Source organism: Gigantopelta aegis, chromosome 6 (genome assembly GCF_016097555.1).
Source record: "Gigantopelta aegis isolate Gae_Host chromosome 6, Gae_host_genome, whole genome shotgun sequence".
NCBI lineage: Eukaryota > Metazoa > Mollusca > Gastropoda > Neomphalida > Peltospiridae > Gigantopelta > Gigantopelta aegis.
Window position 1 is genome coordinate 27,469,890 of NC_054704.1, and position 19,529 is coordinate 27,489,418.

Genomic DNA, 19,529 nt, shown 5'->3' on the forward strand with positions numbered 1-19,529 from the left:
TTAATCACAAGATAATGTTTTGTTTCGTCACTGTGTTTGTTTCAGCGCTAAAACCTACCATTAATGACGTCGCGCCACTGCCGTTCTGCTAGTTAACGAGTCTACCACTGACTTTCAATCCACATTACTGACATTGTTTACAACTGTCGCAAATGAAAAGAATGATAATGGATGATAAAAGGAATACCCCCCCCCCCCCCATGTATAATAGTATTCATCTCCAATATCAGTATTACAAAGTTTACAAAACATGTGTTTCTTTTACGAATGTTATACCATCTACCTGTTTCGAGCGTTAATCTTAAATATGACGTACGAAATTTAGTTCCAGTATCTATTTTGGCACACTAATCTCGTTAAATATGTTTCGAAGTAAATTTAGTTTTAAATCATGTATACAATTGGCCCCTAGAAGAGTTTGTAATATCGGAAAAATCGCCGTTGTGTGAATTGATCGAAGATTTTTTGTTTTAATTCTTGTTTATAGGATTTGAAATTAGTGTAGATGAACCACAATTCCGTGTTATCGTAAATACCGATGCGGGTGGATGAAATTCATAAAACGTATTCATCTTATTTAGAAACATTTCCCCAATATGACCTAAACCCCAGATATTTTTATACATGAAAATACTATTCAAAAATTTCGAATAGCAAATTAGCGAGCGAATATTTGAATATCCGGAGCGAACAGTAGTAGAACTGTCGAAATGTTGGATTTTATTGTTTTACTAAGAACATAATGTCAACTAACTTTGATTATTTTTTAACCAAGCATATAAGAAAGTTAAAATGTGCTGCTCAGTTTAAAACGCCTTTTATACAGTTTGAAAGGAAATATGTGTCTGGAACATGTGTTGAGTGGGGTGGGGTTGCAATACTAGTATATATGCAACTGGTTCCGCAAATCGCCAGAAATGATCTCCAGTCGTCAGAATTTATGAACTTCCATCGTCTGTTTGTCGCCTACCTCTAGTCACCCAGTGTGTCACCGCCTGATTGGCAATGGGGGCAGTGAGCCATGACTGATGATCAGCAGGTTAACGACAGACCACCCGACGTGTTATGGCCGACGACTGATGATCCAGGGAAAGATGTCGCCAATGTACCTCACCGACTACCGTAAACTATTACGCAGTAGAAATTGCCCGTGTGACGGGAAACAGATTTACTCCTACTATTTAGACCAATTATCTAAATAACCAGTGGTTAGGACCAAATAGCTCTATTTAAAATGCCTTGTGGTGCCATTAAATAAATATTTCTCTCTTTCAAAAATAAATAAATATATACGACCTAAAATAATATTATTTATACAAACACTGAATACATGTATCTGCAATGAACACATCCAACGCAGTAACTGTATTTATTTCGTTAATGTAATTCATTTAAAGGGACATTCCCGAGTTTGCTGCAATGTTTAAGAGACTTTTTGACGACTGTAATTACATATCAAATATATTTTTCTGCATAAAATATTAGTGGCTGTATACTAAACGTGTTTCTGATCGTTCTAATATTTGTACTAGGTTAAATTCATTTTATTTTCTAAAAAAAGATTTTTTCGTACGTACGAAATTATTTGAAGACAAAATCCAGTTTGGGCTTCTTACAAATATTAAGACGACCAGAAACACATAGAATATACAGACACTGATATTCTAAACAAGAAAATATATTTAATATGCAAGTTTAATCGTAGAAATATTTTATTAGTCGGAAACATCTTACAATGCAGCACACTCGGGAATGTCCCTTTAAGTAATTTGCATCGTCGAAATAATTATCGTAGTCATTAGTAGTATTTAAATTAGTATTTGATAAATGGCTGAACTGAACAAGAAAACTTTCTAATGTAATACTGTATTTACCAGGCACGGCGGAAGCAAGTAGACATTAGAAGGAGGGCTGGGGTGGGGGCCTGACTGAGTTCGAGGGTGCAAAGCAAAGTTTCGGGGGGTGGGGTGTGGGTTTAGGGGCATGCTTCCGCGTAAATTATTGAAAACTAGATGTCTTGAAATGCAATTTCCTGCATTCTACAAGTACAATTAATCTGCAATTTCTTGCATTCTACAAGTACAATTAATCTCTGCCTTAAGATTCACTACCAATAATATTTTTGATTCAGAATTTTTAATTTTTTTAATTTATTATTTTTTTTTTTTTTTTTTTTTGGGGGGGGCTTTAATAACACCCCCCCCCCCCCCCCCCCCCCCCCCCCCATCTAACAACTAGTCTTGCGGCGAGTTCGCAATCGGGCACAATATAGTCTCAACTTTCTGTTATTCGATGATTTAGCTTTTCTTTTGACTTTGATATATAATATAACCGTCTCTTTTTAAACATATTTTCTAGCTGTTTGTCACGTGAGTGTCTATTTTCAGCTCTTTTGAATTCAGCCTTGAGTTTTACAGTCAGCACTTTGCGGCACGCAGCTTACCTGTTGCTGGTGTACATGTGTCGTCAGCAATCTTGAATTTCACTTTATGCGGATCTAAGGTTGTCAATTGGGACGTGGAGTCAATGCACAATATTGAAGTAATGTAGTTCAATGTCATCGATAAAGAAAGGAAAGGAAAGTAATGTTTGTTTAATGATACCTGAACACATTTTAAACTATGGCTATTTTGGGTGTCTAACATAATATAGTTATTTCTACATTTTATCGAAAGAGAAAGGATACCCGCTGACACCACATAGGTACCAGCAAGGGGTATTTTATATGCACTTTTCCATAGACAGGACAGTGCATACTACGGCCTTTGGTGTACCAGACGTGGATGAGACAATGGAAAACCCGAGACTATCGAGGGCGATCGATCCCGTGACTCGTTGCACTTAAGGCGAGCGTTCTAATATTGAATTACACACATAGGTTGCCATTTGTGTAGGGGGCAAGCTATTTTTTACCCGAATTAAACGAAAATACCCGAATCTGGATAACAACATTTATTCATATTATCATTAATATCAAACAGCTATATAGGGTAGCAAATTAATCAAAACACATTTTTACATACATTACAAATAATATTGTGGGTAGCATCATGAAAATACATGGTAAAAAAATTTAATGTAATTAATTTTGCCCTAATATATCTATCGATTTTGCCCGAATTTGAGAATTGTCTCCCCCCCTACCCCCCGCCACCTGTCTCGTACACTTATCATTATACCCTGTCTCGCATTAATACAGAAGATTCCAGATCTATAATAAATAAATAAATGATGGATCAAACATGTGGGGTGAGAGCGAGTCACTAAGCCCTCCACCTAATGTATTATGGTAGTACTAAACCAAATAACTTCCGGCTGGGTCAAAGTTCGAGGTTCACCGAACGTTTGATAGAGAAGTGAACACTACAAGTCCTGTGATTGGTGATAAATGTGAGTGTGATGGTTGTATAAAAAAATAGTTTCATCTAGGCAAAAAATATATGCAGTTTTATTTCATCTAGTACCACTGTGTCACCTTATTTTCATAGACTCACTTTCGTCCCTTGGTTTAAATGGTGGTAATCCGAAAGTGTGTTTTTTTGTCCATTGCCACTAAAGATGTCATAGTTTGTTGGGTACTGGGCGTAGCGTGATATGGACCTGGGGGGGGGGGGGGGGGGGGGGGGATTCGAATATGAACCATGTGGTCCCTTTTTCTATTTTGTTTTTGAACCACCAGAAACTCCATATGTATAAACCTGTATGTTTTAGTTCTGAAAACGGACCATTTGTTTCAGCGGGGAAGGGGGCGGGGGTTCATCCGAAACCAACCTCCAGCCTACGCCCATTCTGGCATTAAAGGGACATTCCTGAGTTTGCTGCATTTCAAGATGTTTCCGAACAATAAAATATTTCTACGAATAAACTTACACATTAAATATATTTTCTTGTTTAGAATATCAGTGCCTGTATATTCAATGTGTTTCTGGTCGTCTTAATATTTGTAAGAAGCCCAACTGGATTTTGTCTTGAAATAATTTAGTACATACAAAAAAAAACTTATTTTAGGAAATAAAATGAAACTTAACCTAGTACAAATATCAGAACGATCAGAAACACGTTTATTTTATGCAGAAAAATGCGTTTGATATGGAATTACAATCGTTAAAAAGTCTATTAGTCGATAACATCTTAAAAATAGCAGCAAACTCAGGAATGTCCCTTTAAGAGCAATGAAAAGGCAGACTCAACTGCCATGTCTGATTTGAATTTGCCCATGTCTGTGTTAGTGTAGCATACAGTGATTTTAAAGGGAAATTCCTGAGTTTGCTGCATTTTCCCGACTAATAAAATATTTCTACGATTGAACTTACACATTAAATATATTTTCTTGTTTCGAATATCAGAGTCTGTATATTCAATGTGTTTCTGGTCGTCTTAATATTTGTAAGAAGCCCAAACTGGATTTTGTCTTCAAACAATTTCGTACGTACGAAAAAATGTGTTTTAGGAAATAAAATGAAATGTAACCTAGTACAAATATTAGAACGATCAGAAACACGTTTAATATAAGCTACTAATATTTTATGCAGAAAAATATATTTGATATATAATTACAATCGTTAAAAAGTTTCTGTTAGTCGATAACATCTTAAAAATTGCGGCAAACTCAGGAATGTCCCTTTAAACGTCATTAACCAATATATATTTTGATGATTGGATTGGTGCGATTGCAAACAATCTTCTTTATATCAAACTAGTCTTGTGAGAGAGGCAGTCCTCTTACAGGCGGTGTAAGAAGGACTAACCTTGATGTGATTGATGTGACTTTAAATATTTTAATACTGTATTATACCAATATTATTTAGACAGTCTTTCCGGTAAACTGACGAAGTAAATTGTAGGCTTCACTGTTCTAAAATTATTAAAGCTTAGCCAGTCATCCTAGAGGACCTAGGTAAACTGTAGGTTATTGTGTTTATTGTGATAGGTACCAGTATTAAGTCTGCACTACAAGGTTACTGAATGAGTAGTTAAGGGTTAATTAAAAATTAACCAGTTAGGAATAGAGTTGTAATTCCTTTATTAATTAAGTTCCCCTGGCAGCGTTTCTCAATTATCACACGTGTGTGTGTTGTATCACGGTGAAGTGATTAGAATATTGTGTAAACTAGACACCTAGTGATTAACTAATTAAGTGATTAGTTCTGGGTTGTTATTATTATTGTTGTTGTAAGTAATTAACTGCGGCAAATATATTTGTCAGCGTAAGGTTAATACAGATTCCAAAGTGTATTGTGTTTTGTTGTGTTTTCTAGTGAACTAAACGTGCTATATTACATATACTTTATATAAGATCTTATCTCTGTTTATACCTAGAGCCGAGCTACTCGGGTATACACTGCCCGATACAGAGAGATCTAATAGATATACAGTTAGGAGAGATATTTGGATAATCGTGTTTTATTCAGTTACGGGTATTATAGGATCCCCGTGACAGTCCTCCTCAATATGAACATTACAACTGTACACCGACAGTGCGTCACATTGTGGTGAGTGTAATCATCTAAAGATGACGAAAAAAGATATATTTGGTAACAGAACTATATTAGAATCTGGAATTTACCATGCAGAATTAATTTTAAAACATTTTGATTTGATACTAAGTTTTAATATATACTTACCTTGATATTCGTATTGTATTGTGCCTTTACCCACAGCTTTTTATACTGTTTTTATTAAATTTTTACATAGTTATATAGATTTTATTTTTAAGACAACCCCTTTGTGTGGTCTCTGCTGCTCTAGGTAATGAATTATGTTAGTTTCTGATTAACCGTAACAAGTTAGTGAATTAAATATACTAGTAAAATAACCGAGTTGTAAATGGTTTAAACGTTTAAAGCAATGGCAGAATGAATTGAACGTTCAACCTCGAAATGCTTCGTAGATATCATATTTCCGTGAAATCAATATCACACTTCCAAATTTCTGGGGAATACCTAGCGGGGGATGGGGTTAGGTGGAGGGTCAAAGAGCATTTACCCCACCCCATAAAATACGAAAATGTGCCCCTTTCTAGTTTAAACAGGGTTTTTTTTTTTATATCTAGCTGGAGAAACACTTCATTATTATGCCCCGATTTTTACCCCCCCCCCACCATTCCCCCCCCCCCCCCCCCCCCCCCAACCACCACCTAGTTGTTTAGACCTGGATTTTAATATTTGTTTCCTTGGATAGCTGGATAGCTTATCTAGCAGCTGTATAGACTGTCTTTGGAAATCTTACAATAATTACATCGTCATTACATAACATACCATCAACATATTAATCTACATTATCAAACAGACCAGAATAGTTTTCAACTCCTTGTGCGAGAATTCATATCACTAGACATTTACACGACCAGTTTGTAAAAAAAAAGAATATTATGATGTCGCTCTGTTTAAAAACGAAAAGTCGAAATCGTAGCTCTCCAAATAGTCCATGAAGATCAGTTACTTTCAAGATGTAATAAAAATTAGAGATAGGAATATATCCTGTTTAGAACGGAAAAATAATATTTAGATGAGTTCAACCAAATGATACCTTTCTTATTTTGTTCCAGATCAATTCCTTTTACTAACTTACCTAGAGCTAATAAAACAGATATGTGAGATATACCGCCATTGTTACGTTTAGCAAGTTTTTGTTTAACTAACCTTCGGCAAAATACGATATCGTATTTACACATTTCTATAAAATCTGTGTCAGGTTTCGTTTGGAGATCTTCTCATGACATTAAAACACATAAAAATATTTGTTCTCGCTTAAGGCGACACCACACCATACGACTGCATTGTACGAAAATAGTCACAAGAATTGCAGTTTGCATAACAATTGATGAAATTGTAATGTTTATCTGGTCAATCGGCTATTCTCGTATGAATGAATGAATGAATGAGTGAGTGAGTGAATGAATGAATGAATGAATGTTTAACGACACCTCTATTCTCGTATGAATGAAAGAATGAATGAATGAGTGAGTGAATGAATGAATGAATGTTTAACGACACCTCTATTCTCGTATGAATGAATGAATGAATGAGTGAGTGAGTGAGTGAATGAATGAATGAATGTTTAACGACACCTCTATTCTCGTATGAGAACACGTATGGTGTAGCATTGCCTTTACAGTCCTTCGTGCGATTTTCATAATAATAAAAAAGAACATTAAACAAAAATGAGCTATTTATAAAATTTGAATCGTGTTTAAACCACATAAATTAATTTCAAGTTCAGTGATTTACGAAAGTTCATTTTTAATTTGCGGACATCCTTTCTTATGATAATACTCTAACACAGTGGTAAAAATATTTTCCTCTACGCCTATAATGCATGTTTTTGTAATACTACATGTTTATCCGTCTCTCTATCTGGGTTTTATTTATTTACTTATTTTAGGATTAAAAAAAAATCATATTCTTTTGTATATTATATAGTATATTTCCTTCCTCTGGTAAAGTGCTCGCCTGATGCGCGGTCGGTTTAGGATCGATCCCCATCGGTGGGCCCATTGGGCTATTTCTCGCTCTAGCCAGTGCAACATAACTGGTATACCAAAGGCCGTGGTATGTGCTATCCTGTCTGTGGGACAATGCATATAAAAGACCCCTTGCTACTAATAGAAACATGTAGCGGGTTTCCTCTCTAAATCTATATGTAAGAAATTACCAAATATTTGACATCCAAGCCGATGATTAAAAATCAATGTGCTCTAGTGGTGTCGTTAAACAAAACTCATTTCCCCCCTCTGGTTTTCCTTGACTGTTTAAATGTAGTTTAATATATGTAATATAGTCGCCATGTATATTGTATGTATATAGAAGATGGCCTCGTAAATTGTCAAACGTGTGCCCGATCCTTTTATTCTTTGTACAATAAAATATGTTTTCAGCCAATATCTGTCTGTCTGTCTATCTGTCTATATCTATCTATCTATCTATCTATCTATCTATCTATCTATCTATCTATCTATCTATCTATCTATCTTTGTTTTCGTGGGCTTAAATACGCGCATTTCAGCGGGTAATTAAATTCGTCGATCATCCATCCATCCATCCATCCATCTATCTATTCATCCGTCCATCCATCCATTCATCCACCCACCCACCCATCCATCCACCCATCCATATATCTATGTATCTAGTAGTCGCTGGTTAAACATTTTTCTAAAGATGCCATTGGAGATTATTTTGTGTTTATATTTTCCAATATCGTATATTTAATAATGTCTTCGGGTGTCTTTACATAATAAACAATATATTTATTATTTTTAATTGTTATTATTATTATTAATTTTGTTTGATATAATTTTTCAGTGTTTTTTTTAAAAAATGAACTACAATCATAATACTCTAAAATTCCACTAAACGAACACTTTCGTAACCCATGGAATACGTCCGGTTACAAAAGAAGTTCGGTTTGTTTAAGGTTTCAGTGTGTGCACTGATCTCGTAACTGCTGTATCATATTTTGGCCACTGTTACCACATACATGTAAAGAGGAACACCACAACCCCGTGTTTCCACATCTATCTTTCACACCGCACTGATACTCATGACCTCCGAACAGTACATAGAAGTGCATCCTCTTCTTTCTATTATTAGTCGGCCTGGGTAGAATTTTCATTGCCAAGGTGCAAAGGACGTCCTCTAGGCATGGTAATAAAGCCGCCCTACAATGTCTCATATTTCCTTTTTCCTTTCTTAGACAGCGACGCCGTTTGATATATACGATTATCTGTTTACACCGTCAACTGTTCTGTTATTGTAGACTGGTCATCCATTTAGGAATTGCGAAATACATTAACCTGCTTGATACAGCATACGCTTTGCTTTAGAATTATTGTTTTCGTTCTGTATTAACTGAAAAGGAGATTGTTTTATTATGACGTCACATTATCCATGTCAATTTGTTTTCGGTAAACATTCCTGAATAGTTAGATATTTGGATAAATAAACAACAAATGATGATGATTATTATTATTATGAAAATAGGCATACTAATGATAATAATAATAATAATGGATATAATAATAATAATAATAATAATAATAATAATAATAATAATAATACAGAAACATTGTGTAATAAGCTGTTTAATTGTTGAAGATAAAAAAGAGATATATTGATAAATAGATACACATACAGATATATAGACAGATCGACGGATAGATAGTAGACGGACGGACAGACACACAAATAAACAAACGTGCGTCTCACTGAACATCCAGTAGCAGATGATTAATAAATTAAGGTGCTCTAGTGTTGTCGGTAAACAAAACAAACTTGTTTTGTCTCACGGAATATTGTAATCCTGTTAATTTGCTGGTGGTACTGGATGCACTCTAGGGAAGATGAACAGTGAGAATCGGTTTCTGTGCATAACATAAAAACACAATAGGTTTTTTTCTTTCCGTTTAATTGTTGTTTCCTCGATTGCGATTTTCCATTTGACTTCTTCACGAAGCTAGACTTAAATTGAAAAGTGTGCCGCTAAACACATAATATACCCGAAGACATTTGAGATAAAATATTTAGCATACAAGATATTGGTAATTAATGGACTTAGTAGATTAAAACTTCTATTCTATGTGTATTTTGTAATTTCAATGTTAGGCTCGATGGAGAGAATTTTAGGTTAGTGGAAAACAGGATGGTGCTAATTATAGAGGATAATTATGGATGCACATTCGAACAGGGAATGCCTGACACCCACCCCCGTAACCAACCGTGTCTGTTTTGAAAATGTCATATCCAGTGTTGGGCTAGTTGATAACTATCATTGCCATGCCCGGCGGCTACTGAAACAAAATAGTCAAATGTTGCAGTTCAGTCTATTTTGTAAATATAAATAGCCTGCCCCCGCCCCAAATGTTTGTGTTTTAAAGCTCTATCTCCCTTTTTCGGTGACATATCTGATTATGACTATTATTTAGTAAAGTTATATTAGCTTAAAGTAAAATAGGGTTAGTGAATTTTACTCGTGGCTAGTACATTTTTTAAATCAATGATCCCATGGCTAGTGGAATTTATAAAATTTCCAGAAGCCATGTGACATTATGAATGCATTTTCAACTTTTCGGTTTTTTGGATTTATGTTTACGAATGCTATGTCAAATTATCTCTACCCTATGCGGATGTAGTTTTGAAAAAGTTAAGTCTATTTTGTTTAACAACACCACCACTGGAGCACATTGATTAATTAATCATCGGCTATTGGATGTGAAACAGTCGGTAATTCTAACACGTACTCATCAGAGGAAACCCGCCACATGTTTCCATTACCAGCAAGGGATCTTTTATATTTACTTTCCAACAGACAGGGAAGCATATCTCACGGCCTTTGAATAGTTGTGGTGCACCGGTTGGAACTAGTTTTGAAAAAAGACTGACAGTTTTGCTACAGGCAAACTTGGATTGGTGTGTCATCTTCAAAAGTGATAGTCCTCCTATTGTTGAAACACCTTACGGTGAGTCATGGAGGCAGCCACAGCCTTGAAACAGTTTCGTGCAGATACGATTAGGAACATGCTGATAGTTTTGTCGTTCGGGTACATATACTACATGCAAACTCATTTCGAACGTGATCACTGTTGACATTGACCAACATACAGAAGGCCGCGTCTCGTGACAGCACTCCACACAGGACTGCTCCTCACACAGTGTTATTAATATTATTATTATTATTATTATTATTATTATTATTATTATGTTAACAACAAAGCGTCAGCCTTAGATTCTAGCTAGTTCCGTAAAAAAAAAACACGTTAGACATTTTATCTGATATTGTGAAAGAAAAACGTATCCATGGGCGTACATAGGATTTTAAAAAGGGGGGTTCCAATACATAGAATTTTGAAAAGGGGGTTCCAAAATAGATTGCAGAGATATTGGACATATATTTCTATGTTGAGTGAATATAATAATGTCAGATATCAATGTCAGATATATTAAATTATTAAAAAAGCGATTTCGGGGGGGGGGGGGGGGGTTCGGTCGAACCCATCGACCCCCCCCTATGTACGCCCATGGTATCGAAGGTTTAGTTGCGTTTACCAAAATAACCACAGTTACACAGCGTGGTATCCTCGACAACACTTTAAGATCTCCCAGGCGTAACGACCTCATCTGTCCATAATAAATTCATTAAAACATTTAAATTTAACAAAGAATATTGTTAAGGCTCTGATGGTTTATTCATAGCTGTGATATATTGGCCATTGGCAGTTTATCCATTTTAACTGTTGACATTTTGTCCATTGACATTTAGTTTGCACCCTCTTATTTATGTCATATTATGGTTAAAATATTATCATGGGTTGACCAGTTTTGGTGAGGATAAGCATTCGGTTCTAAAGCATATCAATATTTATAAACAGACAGTTGTTATTCAAATACCTACCTTTTTATTAGTATTTCTACACTTCACATGAACACTAAACTGGCCACTAAGTAGCTACGTTTACTGCACGTGTGTCAAAAGCTGTAGCATGCATCAGCAGTAAATAGTGTTAACAACATAACCTGTTTTGGTTGGTGACACAGTTGGCGCTATAGCTTACAGGAAAAACTTTGCAACACAACTATTTTCAGTGTTTTATCAAAACATGTATGTTGTTCAACAAAACGTGCACTTATAGTAATTTATAAAACATATTTAAATATTTTAAGGCAAATTACAAAATGGAGCTCTCGAAAACCAATGTTAACAGACAATTATGATGTCTTGCAATCGTGTTATAAGTTAAGCAAACGAATGGTTATAATCGTACAATTGTTTGGTTAAAAATATACGCTGCATTATGAGATTTAATAAATAAATAAAACGATATCCAGAAATATATTTATGTTAAATATCACGTGACAATCACGTGACTTCAAGAACCATATATCAGTACATAGTTTTTCAAATTAAGTTTTGTTACAAATTACAGTCTGAAAATCATCGAAAAAAGGTATTAAAGGAGAGGACAATTAAGGCATTTGGCCTGGTATGCATATTCAACGATATATAATGCACATTATTGCTTAATATCAACACGTATAATCGTATAGTTAATTAATAAAACGGTTAAATGTGACGACTATTATATCTAACGGGCGCAGCCATTTTGTATCATCTCAGTGAGTACGCCCTCTGGCGAGCTGGTGGTTACGTAATACTTAACGCGTCACGTCAGGAATGAGCCTTAGAACTAGAGAAACACAATCTACCTGGTTTTTGCGGGATGATAAATAGTCATACATTGCAATGTTCTGTAATAATACACATCCCAGTAAGCCAACAGTAAGTATATCCAGCACTATATATATATTATTTTTCAATACAAAATAAAATACCATTGTCAAAGTGGCTACACAACAAGTCGAAACAATTAACAATGTTTTGCCCATGCATTAACCTACGTACTGAAATGATACACGGAGTGTTTTCTTAGTTAATTGGTCTGTGCTGTTAGTTGCTTCTACCTTTGATTCCTGATTGGCAGGTGTGTATTTGATTGGTAACCAGACGAGCCAATTAACTGACGCTGTCTAGACACAAAAATACATACCGGTATTGTGGAATATTACCTGTCGCCCCTAAAATTCTAATGGACATGGTTTATTACTGTAAATAGTTCTGTAAAACTATTGATTAAGTAGACTTTTCCATCTAAAACCACAGAACTGACCAATTACGTAGTCCCAAATAAAATAAAATTATCACTTGGGTATCGTGGGTTGTCGTTTTTGCTCCAACGTAGCATATCAATAGGCGTAATAGTGTACATTTTTCCTTTTGGATTATTAAACAGAGAAAAACACTATAACCCCATTTTGTTCCGTTAATGCTACTTGAAATATATTTAGTTAAATTGTTTATTATATTATTACGTCATTTATGCTGTTTTACAAGTCAGGTTGATCAAAGAGAAGCGCCGTGTCGAAAATTACTGCTTTTGTTTACACTGTACATACAGGAGATGGTCAGGAGCTGACGTCACTTCGCCCCAAGCTATCCCACCGGACGTCACAAAAACGAAACAAAATGGCTGCCCCCAGTTAGCAGGAATAATCATGATTTTTTATTAACTCTAAATTTACGCTAAAGTGTCAGTATGTGTTGGTGGTCCGGGTATGCATCTTTCCAACACATAAGGCTCTTGTTGGAGTTGACCCTACCTTTAAGAAATGTGACGTGTTTATGAGTGGGTAAAAATTGAATATTGCTTTCTTTGCTGTTTTGTGCGAACATTTCATTAGAAGAAGTTTGCTGGCGTGGCGGTCTATTTTTAGATTAAAAAATCATTTATGACGCGCATCCGTCTAAATATAGACTAGTTTTCTGACTGTCTGTGACCGAGCCGGACTAGACCATTACAGAGAAGGGGTGTAATCATACAATATTTACCCGTGCACTACAGGACAATACTGCTGCACGTTGACACTCGGAGTTGATTGTTTGTGTAACAGGGACATTTTAATCGGTACATAATGTTTTATTTTGTTTATTTCAGTTTACAATTAGTTTGTTCTTTCTTTCTTTCAGACTGACATGCAAACTCTTGCACACACTTCACTATCGTTCACGTCACGGCAACCGGCACCTACGTTTTCAGCAATAACTTTACTTCTAAAAAAAATAAAAAATTCGCTCCTGTTTTTTTAATTTTTGAAATAATTTAATTTAAATTAAAAGAAACAATAGTTCTTTTTTAAAATTTCCAAAACTTTTTTCCTTTTTTGACTATATGTCGTCCCAAACTAAAATAATCAAGAAAAAAACCCCACGGATTTGTTTTTAAGGAAATTTATAGTATAATAGTATATCTTTACTCCTTTGCAATAAATAAAGAATTCATACAACGTATTAAAATTTGTCAATTTAGGAGGGTTGAGTTTCATGAATTTCACACAAAATGTCAAATATCGCGTTTTCGTCAAAATCTTCAAAACACAACTACCTTAAATTGTAAGATATGTCCACAACATAGTAATTTTAATTGAAGTTTGTGGTTGCAATGGTTATGAAAATGACCGTACAAAATTGCTCAATTTTTTTAATTTAAATTCACAGAAAAAAATAATGTTTTTGTTATTTCCAAAACGTCGATCCAAACTAAAATAATAAAGGAAAAAACCCTACTCGAGACTGCTAGCTGTTTGTGGTATAGGCCCACGAAATGCACAGAACACAACTCATTCACACCTTGCATCAGCAGCAATGGTACAGCCCACGCATGTCAGATGTTTACCGGACAAAAGACACACAAAAAACACCTTCGTGTCGTTTATAAGACAAAAATTACAAATATTACACATTTAGCATAATCTACAATCAATCCCAAAGTCATAAGAGCCCATAAAATCTAGAAATTGATACATTTGTTTACAAACTTTGACGTTTTCACGAAGGTCGCAACAGCAGACATATGGAGTGCGCATGCGCTGAGAGTAAGAAAGTTCGTAAACTTTACTTTTTTCAATTAAAAAATGACGGATTATAATCTGCACCAATCAAAAAAATATTTACACTGATAGCTCGGCAAGTATCTCAGGCATTAATTGGCTAGCGAACTGGGATGAAACCGCCTCCTGTCAAAATGCTTGACACGGGGAATCCCCTCGAGTCCAGCACCGGCCTCGGTGACGTCGTGGTAGGCCATCGGTCTACAGGCTGGTAGGTACTGGGTTCGGATCCCAGTCGAGGCATGGGATTTTTAATCCAGATACCGACTCCAAACCCTGAGTGAGTGCACCGCAAAGCTCAATGGGTAGGTGTAAACCACTTGCATCGACCAGTGATCCATAACTGGTTCAACAAAGGCCATGGTTTGTGCTATCCTGCCTGTGGGAAGCGCAAATAAAAGATCCCTTGCTGCTAATCGGAAGAGTAGCCCATATAGTGGCGACAGCGGGTTTCCTCTCAAAATATGTGTGACGCCATATAACCGTAAATAAAATGTGTTGAGTGCGTCGTTAAATAAAACATTTCTTTCTTTCTTTTCCTTCGAGTCCCCGATTTTAGCAGGGAATCCTCAAGCTTTTCCATTAGGAATGAAATTTAAACGATTTAAAAACATGAAAAATGACGGTGGAAAAATCAATCAGAAAAATATAACTAAACTATTTTCAGGTAGAAACATGGTTAAAGTTCCATATTCTGAGCGAACTGGCTCGCGATCGCCGTTTTATTAAAATAAAAATGGTGTTGACAGTGAAAAAGCCAGTGTTAAAACGTTACTTAACCACTGAATTTAATTAGGTCAGCGCTCAGTGAGCAAACTTCTTCTAATGCTGTGAATATAACAGACATCTGCTTACTTTCCCCATGCAAAAGTCAAATTCCAAAAAAAAAAAATCAAATGTACGTACTGTTGCGCACAAACGACGCAACCACCGAAACAGGAACCTTACCGAAACAGGGAAACGGACGATACATATGGTGTTTGTTTTAGCCAAATACAATAACATTGTCACCTGTGAGATTTATTTGGTATATCGGTGGTACAACCTGTAACACAAAGAGCCCATTGCTGATCATAAGTGCTAAAATAAAAATAATGTAATTTTTATGTAACTTATACTAAACGTTTAAGTTTGGTTTTTGTTGAGGCTTTTTTGTGGGGGTTTTGCGAATATTTTTGTGTGTGTGTGTGTTATTTTTGTCGTAAATAATTCTAGTTTGGCTTGACTTACAAACAAAAGATAACTATTTTTAAAATTACAAAACTGTAGTATTTTCATGTGCAGTGTGTAAAACTATTGGTCAAGATATAAATAAAATTGCTATAAAATTGAAAAAAGTCGCATGCCCATGGGGTTGGAGAAAGTGTTTTATTAGTTTTTTCTACACAACTCTATATTTGATCATCCTTTTGTTAATTGTTTACTAATTGGAAATCCATCGTTTAGGTATGCAGTATTTTCTTAAAAATCAAGAAAGTATATATATAACTACATGCCATGTCATTTTAAACTCCATAAGCAGGCAGCATTCTTCACAATAGGTGAGTCTTATTGTTTTATTTATATCGTGATTAAAATTACTGGTATTATTAATTTATAGTAAACATTGTGGTCAATTTCAGGTTTTATAGACCCCAAAAGTCCAAACAAATTTGACGTTTGTAAATAAAATAAAATAAAATAAACATACCCCCATAAAAACAACAAAACAAACCCCAACAACAACAACCCTGCCCACCCCCCAAAAAAAAACCCCACCCCAAAATAAAAACAACAACAAAAACCCCACCCCAAAACAAACCTCCACATGCCAAGGGACGTAACTCTTCATGGGTGTATGATTTATGTGTGATTTGATTAACTGAGAACTTGTGATTTGTAGTGGAAAACATATTCTAATGGCTACGATGTCACGAATTGAGGTAAATACAAAATTCGTTACACCTTTGGGGTTTACACGTTACGATTCGAGTCTCCTAAAAGCAGTTACTATAAAAATCGTAACGTGAGAACGCCTGTACACATAACAAGTAACGGAAATTTACGAGCGGGGCAGTACGGAAAGAACAGAAAACTGGACGATCCAATGTATTCAATATTATTAAATATACATGCATTGCATATAAAATAAAATACCCGGGATTGTGCCTTTAAGTGGGATTATATAGCTGCATACATTTTAACCTGTTCTGCAATGGAAGCAATATAAAGTAGTCGGATAAAGTTTCAGTAGTGTTCAGAAAAAAAGAAAGAATAACGTATTTGTTTAATGCTAGTCTCCAACTACCAACTGCCAGAAACAAAGTTGGCCAACTTTCTGCTGTCATGTTACACTGTCCAGTTGCTTGTTTGAGCGCGCTTACAACTCGATTTTTGTCGTATATCCCATTAGTTGTTAACCTGAGCGCACCCGTCGTAAGTCAGGATTTGAGGGAAATTACAAGGCAATCGTCGAGTTGGCCAACTTCGTCGTAACAACTACGGCTATTTGGTATCTAAAATATTATGTTTATTTTGACACTTGATATAGGCAATGAGAGAAGAAATCAGCTGCCGATACATGGAGTGTACTTATTGAATAGCACCAAAGGACAAGGCAACACATACCATCGATCCAAAGACCGATCGCACCTTAGGCGATTTCCATACCACTACGCTCTTTAAAAGGAGACCAACAGAAAACAAGAGAGAAAAGAACTGGCAGGTACTGGGTTTGTGTCTCGGTACCGGCTCCAACCCAGAGCTAGTTTAAAGAGACATTCCTGAGTTTGCTGCATTGTAAGATCTTTCCGACTAATAAAATACTTCTACGATTTAACTTACATAGTAAATATGTTTTCTTGTTTCGAATATCAGAGTCTGTATATTCAATGTGTTTCTGGTCGTCTTAATATTTGTAAGAAGCCCAAACTGGATTTTGTTTACAAATAATTTCGTACGTACGAAAAAAGATATATTAGGAAATACAATGAAATTTACGCAAGTACAAATATTAGAACGATGAGAAACACGTTTAATATACAGCCACTAATATGTTATGCAGGAAAATATATTTGATATGTAATTACAATCGTTAAAAAGTCTCTGTTAGTCGACAACATCTTAAAAATTGCAGCAAACTCTGGAATGTCCCTTTAACGATTTAATGGGTTTGTGTAAAACCACTATACCCACGTATCTCACTAAGCACTAACCACTAACCCACTGTCCTGGACAGGTTTTATGCCAAGACAGCGTACTTGAACCTAATTGAATGTAAGCACGGAAATAACTATAAATGAAATGAATGAATATAGAAAGAAGAAACTAAGAACGAAATAAAAGAAGAAAGAAGAAAGAAAGATATAATCTTAAAGAAGCTCTGTCAAAACGAACATTATGTATTACTTTATTAGCTTGGTGTACGTTTTTAAAAAATAAATCTTATTAAATGTCATCAGATGTACGCGAATGCCATAGCTCAATACACGCCCCAGTTAAAGCCACTATCTCGCTAACGTCAGTGAATATAAATGTTTCCTTTTCCATATAACCGTAAATAAAATGTGTTGAGTGCGTCGTTAAATAAAACATTTCCTTCTTTCCTTCCTTCCTTGATGGAAATTTGTAAATAAACCTTTTTATTTATACTGAACGTTTTTCTTCAAGAAATATTGTTTGAGATTTATGTGTCTAGAACGTAAGAATATGTTTTTATATGACTTTTTACTTTATTCCGTATAAAGTTACATGCCAATTCATCGGTTACCCTTTGACGCAAACGGACTATATAGTCCAGGTAATCTGATAAAAACCCGGTCACAGTTGCAACACATTTTGTGTGAAGGATAGAGGCATATTTCAGTTTCATTTCACCTACGTTATATGCTGCTCAAACCTGAAGACTACCCAGGAATTAAATAAGACGTCTCAGTAAGCGTCGTGCAAAAATATCCGCACATAGCACTTTAAATGTAAAAACAAACGTCTGTCAAGAGATACATGTACATCATACAATCTTTCAAACCAGTCATTTTGTGGGTAGTTGGTTTGGAAAAACAAAATGCATATAATAACCACGCCACACATAAGCGTACGAGAAACGGGGGCAAGGGTGGGTGGGTGGGTGGGTGGGATTGCAAAGCCTCAAATTCGGGCAAAAAAGATATAAATATTTGGGCAAAATGAGCTTATATGAAAGAAAGAAAGAAATGTTTTATTTAACGACGCACTCAACACATTTTATTTACGGTTATATGGCGTCAGACTTATGGTTAAGAACCACACAGAGTTTGAGAAGAAACCCGCTGTCGCCACTACATGGGCTACTCTTTCCGATTAGCAGCACAGGCAGGATAGCACAAACCATGGCCTTTGTTGAACCAGTTATGGATCACTGGTCGGTGCAATTGGTTTACACCTACCCATTGAGCCTTGCGGAGCACTCACTCAGGGTTTGGAGTCGGTATCTGGATTAAAAATCCCATGCCTCGACTGGGATCCGAACCCAGTACCTACCAGCCTGTAGACCGATATCCTAACCACGACGCCACCGAGGCCGGCAAAGAGCTTATATGGAACCTTGTCACCATGTAGTTCCATCATTCTACCCACAATATTAGTTGTAATCAGAGTATAAATGCGTAGTGATTTGTTTGCAACCCAATATAGCCATTTCGCAGTAATGATAACGTCAAGAAATGTTGTTATCCAGATTCGGGCATTTTCGTTTAATTCGGGCAAAACTCTACAAAAATGGGAGCCCATACGCCTATGACGCCACATTTATTTTCTTTCGAACAGTTCTAAATACTCTACTTACACCAAGTACTTATTCTTTGTGTGTGGTAAAACACTCACTATTTCACTGATACTATCTTGGACAACAAATACAAATGCTTTCTGGGGATGCAATAAAATAGGAATATAACGATCCTAATGAGTAGGTATTTTTTCTCCACTTTTATATTAAATAAATGTATCAATGTTAAACAACTGGTATTTACAAGGCCATCTATGACAGTATATAGATACCGGTCTAGGAAAACAAATTTGGAAGGAATGGATATTTGTTTAATGACACCAAAGCACATTTTAAACCACGGCTATATGGTG